Raw genomic sequence first — 13,385 nt, forward strand, 5'->3', positions numbered from 1 at the left:
TACCCACCACAAACACGTGCAGCTGCATCAGTGGAAAACGTGCATTTCACCTGGTCTGTGAAGAAAAGGACCTGTGGGTTCTTTTTACCTACATCACAACGCCAAAGTAACTCACTTATAATGCTGGGAAATCAGAACTCCTGCACTTCTTCCCATGCAACAGAACAAGAGTCTTGAAAAAACGTTCGTGAGTACTAAAAAGGCCATTTTCGACAAGAAGTTGTCACATCATACTTGCTCCAATTTAAACTGATCACCACAAAAGCAGAACAGTCCGCACTGTCCAATCCCTTTTTCTTTTCCCCACTGGTCTCAAAGTTTTTGAAGAAAGCAAATGTGTTGCAAGTGCACAGCTCTCGCTATATTGGATTAAAAAACAAACAAGCAAAACCCCTGTATTTTCTTATGTTCATAAAAGTGATGTACAGCCAAATGGATCCCAATTCTCCCATATTTTCAGGAGAAGTATTCTCCCGAATTCACCTGCTTATGTACAGAACCAACAAGAACTGTGTCTTACACTGAAAAATATTACAAGCTTTCCCAGTTTTTTATTTCCAAGCAATTCCACTTTTCTTCTTCAGCCTTAATTTCTCCATCACCTGAGAGTGGGGAATAGGTAGATCTCTCCCATATTTTGCCTGAACCCAAAACACTTAACATTACAAGGAAAGTAACGCAACCCAATTCCGCACGTTCCCAAAAATAAATCATTCATAAGCTTTTGTCACAGCTGGTAAGGAAGGCGAGACCGTGAGCCCGGCTCTCCCTGCTCTACCAGCACCAGCATCTCTGGAGCATCGTTCACCCCGGGAACTGGCAAACACTCATGGCTGTGTACGGACACAGAGACGGGAGACACAGCACACGCTCTGTTTTCTTACAATACCGCTTTCAGCACTGACAGCCCTTCTAAACCTCAAAAAAACCACCCCAGGGCACGCAGATATCATCTGTATTACGCACTCTCAGTTTAATACCATCCAAACCCACTTTTTTTCTAAACAAGAAAAAGAAACATATCCTAAAGCATTTGTAGTACCAGGCATGGCTAAAACATTACCAAAAGATAAAGTGCCACTTTTCAAGTTAGCCCACGTTTTTAAGCTGTCCTCATTAGCCTCAGCACCTTCGTGTGGTTTGACTGGCGGATGCAGAACACGATGCTCACGGGTGATCAGACCGGCTGTCAACCCAGGGCACAACACGGCAAAATTTAAAAGACTACCTGAAAAACAATACAAGCTTTAAGGCCCCATCTCCTTCCTCAAAGCCCAGTAACCATCAGCCAGTTAAACTAATCTTTGCCTCTTGCTTTCCTCCACAGAATTCTGAGCACGACTTAATCTCTCCTTAATCTTTTCCTTTACTATTTCCAGCCACCCTGAAGCACCCAAACAAACATTCAGCCCGTCCTCATTTTGCAACAAAGAAGAAATAATGACAGCTCTAGCTGCTATTTTGTTTCTTTACTATTTCAGATCCATTTCTTACCTGCAAAATAAACTTTATTTCCTGTTAGCTCAGAGTAAGTTTTTTACCGGATTCCTGGGCAAACAGTTGGCATTCTAACTTCACAGCGTTCTGAAGAAAAGCCCCAACTCCAAAGCAGCTGTGCTTGGTCTCATTTTCGCGGCGTTTTCCCCGCTTCCATCCCCGCAAACCAGCAGGAGCGGCGGGCACAGCCGGCGCAGCCGCCCCGCGGATCCTGCGCTGCTGCCCGCGGACACAGCGCGGGGAGAACGGCGACAAACCGGGCTCGGAGAGCTCGGGAACCCGGAATTCACAGCCCAAAACGTTACCACCGTAAACACACTCCATGTGTAGATGCACAGCCTCGCGTCTGCGCCCGCAGCCTCACAAAGCGGAGCCGGCACCAGCTCATTAGGGAGAGACCTGCAAGCCAGGGCTCGGGTTTAATCACAGTTTAGCACGCATCGCTGCCTGATCGGCGCCTCCCCGCTCGACGAGGTCTCTACCGGGTAAAAACCTGCCTGGAATCCGCAGGAAAAGCCGCGGGGATGCGGTAAGGACGGGTTTATCGCGAAGCGCCTCGCCCGCCGCTCCGCTCCCCGGGTACCGGCCCCGGCTCGTCCGTGGAGTCGCCGCCGCGCACGGAAAGTTGATAACGGAGCCGGGGACGAGGCGAGCGGAGCGACCCCGCTCCTGCCAGGGACCCGACCCCGTCCCCGCTCACCTGCGGCGGGACCCCGAGCCCGCAGCGGACCCGCCGGCCCCGCGCTCAGCAGCGCCGCCCGCCCGGGGCACAGCGCGGGGCCGCCGCCCTCCTCGTCCCCATGGCCCGGCGCGGCGGGACAGCGGCCCCGGGGCTGCGCTGCGCTCGTCTCCGCTGCCTCACCGGGCTCGGTGGCCGCGGCTCAGCCGCCGCCTTCTCCTTCTCAGCCGCGCCGCCAAATGGCTGCGGCGGCACGGGCAGCGCCCGGTCCCGCGATACTTGCGGCTCGGCTCGGCCCGGCGGAGCGGGCGCGGCGCGGGGGTGTCCCCGCAGCGGGGCGGGCAGGGGCGGCTCCGATACCCGCAAATAGCGGCGGCGCGGAGCGCAGCGGGCGGGGCCGCCCCACCGGGAGGCAACCCCGGTATTTCGGGGTGGATTTGGAGAAAATGAGCGTCCCCGCAGCCCAGCCCAACCCAGCCCAGCCCAGCCCGGCCTCCACGGGGACCGTGACCCCGCCGGGGTGTCCCCGTTGGCTTGTGCGCGTCGGTGACCGGCTGGTTACTGGTGGGTGAGAGGCGGCTTGGATCTCACTGCCAGCCCTGCGTGCGGGAGACTCACGGAATCGTTCGGGTTGGAAGAGACGCTTAAGATCATCGACTCCAGCCATTAACCCACCCCTGGCGCTACCCCATGTCCTGAGAACCTCATGTCCGTCTGTCCAGCCCTCCAGGGATGGTGACTCCAGCACTGCCCTGGGCAGCCTGTTCCAATGCTCCACAGCCCTTTGGGGAAGAAATTGTTCCCAAATCCAACCTCAACCTCCCCTGGGCAACTTGAGGCCGTTTCCTCTGCTCCTGGCGCTTGTTCCTGGGGAGCAGAGCCCGACCCCCCTGGCTCCAAGCTCCTTTCAGGCAGTTCAGAGATCAGAAGGTCTCCCCTCAGCTCCTGTTCTCCAGCTGAACCCCCCAGCTCCCTCAGCCGCTCCCATCACACTTGTGCTCCAACCCCTCACCAGCTCCGTTCCCTTCTCTCAGCTCACTCCAGCACCGGTTAAATGCCAAAACGTTTTATTTCTCCATTCATAAATAAATAAATAAATGAGACTTTGTTGAAGCATGTTCCCTGAAATTGATGTATTTCGCCATTTTCAGGTACATTTCAGAGGCAGCACCTGCCTCTCCTAGCGTCTTCATGTCCCAGCAGAGCAGCCCCACATGCACACCCGGTTATCATCAACCCCCGATCCTAGAGGCCCAACCTCTGGCAGTTCATTTTCAACCTTGGCTGGAGTTTTGTTCCTTTTGCGAGGCAAATCTCACTTACTGCAAATGGAAAGCATCAGAAAAAAAAGCTGTCCACCCTGTTTGCATGAGTAGCCAGGGACAGATTGCATAAACACCCACTTTTTTCTCAGGGGGTAGCAGGTAAAGCTGTAGGAAGTTTTGTATTTTGATAAAGCGGGTCCACCTTGGGGTGCCCCCTTTCCCATCTGTGTCTGACCAGACGTGGCAGTGAAAAAGTCCTGACTTATTTTATTGCCAGTTGAATAATATCTTTTTGCCACTGAAAGCTAAGCGCGTAACTAGCTGCTTCAATATGAGGATGAGAAACCTCCTGGCACTTTGCATTCCTTGTTCCCCCCACGAAATAATTAATAAAAGCATTTTTCAGTGTGTTCTAAAATAAAATTTAAAGAAATTATTTGATGGGCTTTGTTTCTCTTCTCGTAACATACCAATAGGCTGCTCAGAATCTTTTAACACCTCTTTACGGTACAAAGGATGTTCAATGTTATGCTATAAAGCCTGCAAAGTACTAAGCGACTCCTAAGGTAGACTCAGTATCAGGAAAGCAGAGAACTGGGTCTAGCACTGGAGCGCAAGGCCGGAAATCCCCAGTTCCGTGCTGCTCTGGGGCTGAGCAAGGTAAATTGTCTGCATTGCAGCTTTCTTGTCTCTAACCTCGCACGGCCATGGAAGCATTAATTGCTTCCTGCAAAGTGTGTTAAGATGCAGAAATGGATGTTGCCTGGAGAAGTGCGAAGTATTCTTTATTCATTTTCAATATTAAGAGTAGCGTGTTTTTCCACATGGGAAAAAGTGAGCTATCATGGTAGAAGAAAATAGCAATCCACCCGAGTTTGGCACCCCTAAAACAATAATCTCCTTCAAAAGTAATAACTACCAAAAGAACCAGCAAAATTGCATTAGTGCCAGGTTCGTTCAGTCCTAATGCTGTGTTAGACCCTGGACACACCACCTCCTGGAAAGAGCGGTTTAAAAGCACTTCAGAGCAGTTTTATCTCGTGGAGGGACTTTTTTCACCACCAGATTAGTAACCACAAACTGTCACAGAGCAGAAACAGTCACTTCTTGGTATAGGTTTCCTTTTAGTTCGTATAATAGACAACTGCTATATTTATTCACGAAAATAACAAAGCTCCAGATGTTACTAGGACACTTTCAACAAGCTCCTGACAGCGCAACTACACAGATCCTTAAACTGAGGTATAAAAGGCATTTTCTGTATCAAGAAGATTCCGTACCACATTTTCCCCTGGTTGTTCAGAACTGGGCTCCTCCATAATCGTGGTTATTTCCCGTGTGTGCCAAGGCTTCTGTCTTTGGCCCATTAAAGATGTTGATCGTTCCCAGCTCCGGATGATTTGACTACAACTGTGTGTATGAAGCAATGGTCTTGTCAGCACTTCTGCAGTAACTTAGCTAATTTGTCACCCGTTATTTTCTGGTTTTTTTCTATCCCTTTATATATCTTGGCCAAGTGATTCATAAGGCCAGGGAAAGACTTATTTCTCCAAACTCACATTATACGGAGTTACACAGTGTTAGCGTCCTTTTAATATAATGTATTCCTGACAAATTAAGAATGCACCATAAAGCCTCAGAGGTACAAGAATGAACAAAACATGCAAAGGTATGTATGCAAACTTCAAATGTATGGCTTGTATAGCAGTGTGGGGTTTGCACCAAAGCATCTGGTTTATAATGCACTGTGAGTGGAACACAACCGTGACAACCAGAATCCCATTGTTCAGGAAAAAAATATCCATAATACCTAACGTCTGATGGTAAATGGCACATAAGAGAAGAATGGACATATTGGATTGAATCAAAGGTGGTCACCTGGAGTGGATGTTTGGAAAACAGTATAAAAAAAATAGTGAAAATATAAAATAATTATTGTCTCAACAATCTGCGTTTCCAGCAATCAGCAGTGTGGAGCTTCCAGTGTGGGGGCTGCATTCAGACCATCACATTTAACATCTATTTTTAAATTGCCTATGAATTTATCTTAACATCTATTTTAGTTTGGTTTGACTTTTGGTTTGAACAAGAGCTTGAGCCACAGAGCTCCAAGGTTAATGATACATTTTGTATAAAAGTAGCTCAGCTTCTCCACAGTAGCTGTGCAATTGCTGCTTGGCATTCTTGCTGGGGGGTCTTGCATTTGTGTATTCCGAGCAGCGGTGGACAATCATTTTAAATACTCTTTCTTATGACGTTTGTGATTCACAGGCTTCAGTCTTTCCTCTCCCTCAGCTTCTACATGCAGAAGAAAAGTCCAGGTCACTTCAGTTTGCCCTTATATGAAAACCGCTCCACGTCTCCACTCATCTTTCCCTGAGCTTTTTTGGTGTGCTTGGGTTTTTTGGTGTGTTGGATTTTTGGTGTGTGGTTGGTTGGTTGGTTTGTGTGTTCTTCCTTACTAGACCTTTTCCTTCCCAGAGAAAACAGGAATACAGAGCATCCCTTTGCTTTCCAGATGTGTAACTGGCATCACAGTTAGGCTGGCTATCAGGAGTTGGATTGTGCAACCTGCTTAAGCTCACATCTGCTCAGCTTTTATAGGCTGGAACCAAATAGTGCTTAGATAAAACCTGTGCTTTTTCTTGGCAAGTGCTTTTAAATATTGTGTTGCGTTATTTAAAACGCATATATTGTTGTGCCAAAAAACTGTATTGCTAGCTCTACTGGAGTATCTACCATGACCTTATCAGCAATCTGTCGTGCCAGAAGGTAACCTTCTGATTCTGGCAGGTGAGGTTGAAGAAAAAAGAAGTAGTTTTAACATATTTCTTTCCTAGAAGAGGTCCTTCCACTTGTGTGTGATCTTACACAGCAAGGAAAACCAAGCTGAAGGAAGAAGCCAATTCATTTTTGTCTGAATTTTACAGCAATAATTACACAAAGTATAGAACTCTTTCCTACCGCCTAATAGAAATAAAATGGGCTGATAGATAACCGACTGACAGTTATAGCATGTATACTGCCTTTCAGCGTAATTCGTTTGGTATTTGTTAGGTAATAGCAGCCTGTACTGTTCTACTTACTCAATTTTATTGCTTTTGCTGTATTACCTTTTCAAATGCAGAGCCACAGGTAAACCAAATGTAAGTATTCATCAAAGCCATGAAATACCATTGATATCATTAAAGCAATTCCAGCTAACGTGTCAGTTAATGCCATGTCTCCTCAGACAGAGACTGGCTCTACGACTACGGGTAAAACCTGGTTTTACCATTGGAAAAGAAACCGGATAACCTTCGAGATAAATTTTCCTGCCCTCTATGAGAAGGTTGCGTTTAAATACTTTATGCCCTGTACTCCCTTTATGTCTCAAACACAATTCCTAGAGCTTTCCTAAAGCAGGGTATGACACTCGGAGCACTCAGCTGGTGCAGTAGGTGTGTGTAATGATCAATCACACGCATTTGGCAGCAGTTCGGTTACTTCAGACTTTAGACAAATGGCATCTGGGCTTGGTGATTTCATCTCCTTTTTTCTTGGACATCTTTTCTTGTACATTTACAAACAGTAAACCTGGGGCTGCTTCTTGCTAGCGCTGTCTTTCTGGAATCATTTACCCCTGCTTCTGCTTTCTTAATTAAAGAATAGCATATATTTCTCTGGTAATGGAAGTGGAGTCAGGGCGTTAGCATCAATACTGCTCCATGTTTTGCTTATTATTTAGATGAACCAGTCTGCTTCAAGTTTAAAAATATGAGTAAGATCAGTAAAGCTGGAAAACACGTAGAACAGAGTCTAAAGCTTGACACTGAATTTGAGTCTCTCTCTACAGCTGGGGACCCCGAAAGAATCTCAGGTCTCAGCTCAGTACCAGTCAGTGGTCACAAAAATCATGTTCCATATTCCATATTTCAGTTTGAGGGTGAGGACAATCAAAAGGACACAGGCACTTCGGGACGGAAAGAGCTTCTGATGCAAGAAAATTCTCGGGAAGATCCTTTTTGCCCTGAATTCAGACCGCACCTGTATTTGTCATTACCAGAGAATTAATTTTGTCATCAACCTATTTCTTCATGTTTGATAAAATTTCATTTCAGAAATAAAGGATTTATAGCTTACTTTCCCTCAATGCACATTACCATTTATATAACTGACAGCTGCAGTTGTTAAGAGCAGTACACGAGGTTTTTTCCAATAAAGGGCTCACATCTTGGTGACATTTATTACAAGTTTATTACTCCTCTACCCTTCCCAGCGAAGCCGCTTCATTCACTGTGGGAGTGGCTGAAGTGGAGATTTTTCCTCAGCCGTGACTTCCCATTACCAGAAGTGGGTTCGTTGTGACTGGTTGTTGAAAACATGAAGGACATAAAAACACATTAAGCCAATTAAGCTAAGAAAACTCATTTGCAGTGGAAGAGGAAGGTGAAGGTACCTTTTTTCCCCAGGTGATGTCTACCTTTTCAGAGCAGAGAGAAGGTGGGTTAGACAATCTTTTGATACACTTCAGAATAAAACTCACTTCCTAGAAGACTGAGTGAACTGGTTATGTGACAAAATATTTTGACTTCTGTATCATCACTGTGGTCCTTATATTAAGACAGGGTCCCTAACTGAGTGCTTAATTGAGAAGCACCCTTGTTCCAGACAGAGAGTAAATCAAATTCTATAGGACGTTTCCGCATCTGCACACGGATGCTAAAATTGGATTGTGTGTTCACCTGTGGAGGAAGAGTGCTGTTTGTTGTAATATGTGTAATGTTGTAGGTGTCAGATAAAGATCTGCCACCTTGCCAAACAATGTCGATCACGTCTGCTCTAATCATTTCTTCTAGCTTGTTCACAGTAAAACTTTTACGGTGAATGCAGGCATCATTTTAGTAAAACTCAATTTTCTTTGTCAATACAATTTATCTTTACCCTTCAAATGATCTCCTTTTTAAAATTAAAACTTCTGTTACTAGCATTATCCTATCAATTGTTCGGGGGCTTTTTCCTGTAATCTGCGCTTCAAATCTCCATCTGCAAGAAGGGCAAATCGCACTTCAAAACCTTATATAGAAACAATGCTTTATGAATATTGGAAGTCATATAGCTTTCTTATTAGAAATAAAAAGTGTCTTGGATTCACACCATAAAATGGCCTTTGGGATTTCAGCACATGTTCTCCTGGAAACCTCAGAGGCATTGATTGGGGAGATTATTGTCTTTTTGCTCTCAACCCAGAGGAAGAATAATGTTTTGTAAACTCAATTAGAGTTTGGAAAATAAAGTAAAAGTGTTAGAAATGGCAGAGTCTTGAATAGCGAACATGAAACAGGAACAGGAGCTTGATCTCGCTGTCTGCTGGTCACGCTTGAAACAACACCTGAGCCGCAGGAGAAATCATTCACAGCGGGACCAGGGAGGATGGCAAACCTGGGCACATCCAGTTACTCCCTTTGCAGCGAATGAGGACGTTTATCTTCCTTTGGGATGGCAATGGCGAAATGTAGTCACCTCGATTATTTTTCTCTCATTTCTCTTTCACAGATGTTATTGTATCTGTAACCTGGTAGTAAAATGAGCATTCTCTTTAAAATCAAGATCACCCTTCCTCTGACTGTGAGCCAAATGCTACTTTAAATGCGCTTGCTGCTTGCAAAAAATAAAGGTATCGATAAATACCATGTGATAATTGGGTGGAGATGGGGCTAGTGCTGCCTGGGAGGTCTCATGGACCTTTCTGAGCATCTCAAGAGGACTTCACACATTTACCTGCTGCCGCCTTTCAGCCCAGCAGGACGGGGGCAGTCGGGCTCTGCTCCCCAGGAACAAGCGCCAGGAGCAGAGGAAACGGCCTCAAGTTGCCCAGGGGAGGTTGAGATTGGATCTGGGGAACAATTTCTTCCCCAAAGGGCTGTGGGGCATTGGAACAGGCTGCCCAGGGCAGTGCTGGAGTCACCATCCCTGGAGGGTTGGACAGACGGACAGGAGGTTCTCAAGACGTGGGGCAGTGCCAGGGGTGGGTTATGGTTGGACTCAATGATCTTAAAGGTCTCTTCCAACCAAAGTGATTCTATGAGGGTGACAATCTCCGTGCTGTGTCCCTGGATGTGCCATCAAGGGACATCATTTCATACCCATCCAGCGAGCAGGCCTGGGGCCAAGTCACCGCTCTAACAGCTACTTAACAGGAGAAAATTAACCATTGATTGGAGGCAAGCTGAGGACCCGACTACCCACAGCATCACCCTACCTGCTTTCTGGCTCAATTAATACTTAATGGCTCCATACAAAGCAATATGGCTTGAATAGGATGGACTGAGAGAAATTTCCTCTCTGCCTCATTAGGCAGCAGCCTCACAGGAGATGGGAGCTGCAGGTTGGAGCTCTCTTAGGCACAGGAGGAAATTAATCCAGGTCCTCACATCCCACTGAACCGGGACTGTCCCTGTGGCACCAGCAGCACCCCCGCCCCCTGCCAGAGGCTCAGCACCAAATAACGAAACCCACAGCAAATTCTCCACTGGGTCATGTGTAAACACGTTAGTACGTGCTACACATCGCATTCTTAATTTCCAGGCTCATATTCATGTAGTGTGATTCGAGAAAGCTACAGCAATATTTTAATCGGAATTATTCACCTGCAGTAGCTGTTAGATATTTGTGGCATTAATTCAGGCTTAATGGCTTTCTGCCTAGGGAAATCTTTCATTTTAATAACACATCGATCACGTCCAAGGGTGACCCCCTCATAGCTGGAAAACAGACACTCTATACGCAGTATTTTCTGAGGTTAGTTTGGCTTCTGTCAGTAGCTGCTGCCACATATTTAAATGAGATAGCACATTTTCATATGTGTAATAGCGGTCAGCAATCTTTTTGGCTCAAAAATAAATGCAAACGTTCTTTCTTACAAATAAATGAGCAGTCATTACCCATTGGGTGTAAACTTGGTGTCTTGCACACTTGCATCTTCTTCACTGAGAGCCAGAGGGGTTTGACCTTAGCACCTATTATGATAATACAAATATTGCCTATAAAGAAATGAAGTGTGCTATAAAAAGGGAAATGAGATTACTACTTCTGAATGTTTTCCTGAGGCACTACCCAAGCGTCACTTACATTGCTTACAGAACTTCCCATGTTAAAAAGTGCATGGATTTGGTTTAGTTCTGCAAGACACCATATGAATCTACCTAAAATAAGGCAGCTCATCGAAATCTTTCTTGTGCTGGGACGTTGCCACCCACACCTTGGTGAAACATCTGCTGGGGCACAGCCTGCAAGAAACACATCTGGAATCGCCTTGAATTGCCTGGCAGAATGGATTAGTTTACTATCAGCTATTCATTTTTCCTGCCTCAGTTAAGGTTTTAACTGTGCCAAAGCAGTAGAGCCTTCTGCTGCTCCTCTGCAGAACAGAGCAGTGTTTACCTGCAGGTTCACTCCTATTGAAGAATCACGTAGCCAAGAATGAGTTAAATTCCAAGTATAACAGCATACCGTGAGTTCAAATAAATCTTGAGTCTGCATAGTGAAGGGGGTCTGAAAGAGGGGTTCTGTGACAGTGCTAATCTGGGACCAGCTGCCCAATCCTGAGCTTATTTGTTTCAGACTTTAATAGAATTCTGAGTGCTCCACTGCTGGAAGGGAAAACCCTTCTAATTCAGTTCTTCCACAACAGGGTGCGTTATTTACAGCTAAGAATTAGTTACTTTCAGACTTTCTTCCTACTCATTAACTGATTCAAGTCAGATTATTGACATAATCTGAAATTATTCTATTTTATGTGAACACAGAGCAGCATATAAATTTTTCTGATTGAAAAGGATGCTGTTTGCATCTGAACCCAAACTATGATTTCCTACTGCAAAGCTGTAACATTATTCATTAAATTTTAATCCTTTTTGACATTTTATCTTCTTTGCTGGGTTGACGGCATCGACGTTTGTACATGTAGGAGCAAAATAACCCAATCTGATCTCATTACTCCGTGCTTACCAAAATGAAAACGTTACTACAGGAGATGTTCCCAGATGTCTCTATGTAAGGGAGAATTTAATATTTCCCATAATTTTTGTAAGCCTTTTGCATCATGTGCATCCTATTGTCAAATTCCTCCTTCTCTCCCCGGCTTTTCTGCCAATGACAAGAACACTGCACATTATCCCACAAATATTGTTCCTTATTTGATTTGTGAAATTGGCATTTCGCACCACATTCATACAAAACTTCCTTTCTGCTTTTCTACTCTTTGAAGGCTATTGACATTCTCTCTTGCTTTCTCAATACTTTTTTTTTATAAAGGGAAAATATTAATACAATGCGGTACCACTGATTTCCCTATTTCATCTCTCCAAAAAACAGTTATCACTTGGAAAATGTATTGATTTGAAAGAAAACTCTTCCAGTCCTCTTTGAGTTTCATTGTGGTGTTTTCTTTCGCTGACTGACTTAAATATGTTGGTTTACTTTGCACACTGAAGTAGACAATTGGTTAAAAGGCACCACTTTAGTCATTCCACACACCCAAGTTTCTCTCTTTATTTTCTTGTGTCTTCCAGGTGTGTTCTCACTTCTCTCTGCACAGATCCACAACAGCATCTCTTTTCTATTTCTGCTATTCTTTTATCCACTGCGATGACTGTGGCTCGGCTGCTCTATGTTATCTATATCATTAAATTCACGTTCTGTAAGAGCTCCTTGATGCTCCATGTTGTTCTAGAGCAGCGTATGTACCCTATTAATTTTATACCAATGACACCGTCATCGGGAGCTCGTTGGAGCTGATACCTCCAAAACCACCCCGGGCTAACGCAACGGTGCAAAAGTATCTATTATATGCTTTCAATTCTTATTTTCAGTCACCTAAGCCGATGACAAACCTGCTCGCCTCCATGTAAAGGAAGATCACAAACACAGCAGATGGATGTCACCCTTATTTTTCAAGAGCGAGCAGGTTCCTGTTAGTCAATAAAGAAACTCAGACACCAAATTGAGCAGAATCTGCTATCCCGGAGAGCTCCTGAAAATCTCTTCGGCTTGATATCCCGGAGCAAAACCAGTCAGAGCTGGTGGATGCCTAAAGTGATAGGCTGGTGTCAGTTATTAATGAAATAAAGGGCTAACAGTAAAGGACAAACCAGTAGATATCTGGTAGAAGTATGTATAATTTGCTCTAAAGTAAAGACATAGGATGATTTTGAAGAAGGGAAAAAAGAGGTGCTTTACCATACGTATTTATCCAAGTAAACCTTTTTAATCTGATGTTTCTGGTCCTTTACTGGACAGGAATAACAAGATAAACGGGAATTTTAAATGTCTTAAAATGCTAAAGCAGTAACAGTGACTGGTCCACTCTGTTCTTCACATTTAATAGATGTTTCCATAAAAAATTGTAACACTATTAAATAAAGCTATGCAGACATTAACTACACTGTACATCTATCAAATGTCTTCATTTCTCCCTCATTTTGTGCTTTAACCGCAGCAGCCCAGTTAAACGGCAGCGCTCTGGACAAAGCCGAAGAAACCCGTCATTAACACAATACCTGCGGATTCCTAACGCTACCGCTCATCCTGCTCAATTAATCACTTTGTAAGGCCTCTATTGTGCAAGAATTATTCAATCTGCACCAGCCATATCCTCCTTTCAGTGCTCAAAGAAATAAACCAGCACATCCCTTCCAACCCAAGTAACTGTATTAATAGCCGATGTAAAGTCTGTTCTTCTTGTAAAATTCCTAACGGCGCTTAGGTTTGGCGGGGTGTCTGTAGTGCACCATAGTGTCTCTCCACACACACCTCCTGACAGATGTCACCGTTTTCCCTTGTGCTATAGAGCTATTGGTGCCAACTCGGAATATCTGCATCCCGTGATTGCGGAGCACCCCGGCTGGCAGGAGCCTGCCCGCTCCCCAAATCAATGCTCCAGGCTCCTGCACCACTTAATGGTT

General features: G+C 45.0%; 1 protein-coding gene across 3 annotated transcripts in view; it reads right to left on the reverse strand.

The window, feature by feature from the left end:
- GALNT13 (polypeptide N-acetylgalactosaminyltransferase 13) overlaps positions 1-2,577 on the reverse strand; it is a 113,248-nt gene extending 110,671 nt beyond the window's left edge. The window contains exon 1 of one of the 3 annotated variants that reach the window (XM_065841362.2): positions 2,198-2,570. The gene's annotated coding sequence lies outside the window, so the exon portion shown is untranslated. Of the gene's footprint in view, positions 1-1,494; positions 2,035-2,197 lie in introns of those variants that run through there. The other 2 variants (XM_071810651.1, XM_071810652.1) reach the window with 2 other exon arrangements.
- Between the last annotated feature and the right edge of the window lie 10,808 nt (positions 2,578-13,385).

The sequence above is a fragment of the Patagioenas fasciata genome, chromosome 7, assembly GCF_037038585.1.
Source record: "Patagioenas fasciata isolate bPatFas1 chromosome 7, bPatFas1.hap1, whole genome shotgun sequence".
Taxonomy (NCBI): domain Eukaryota; kingdom Metazoa; phylum Chordata; class Aves; order Columbiformes; family Columbidae; genus Patagioenas; species Patagioenas fasciata.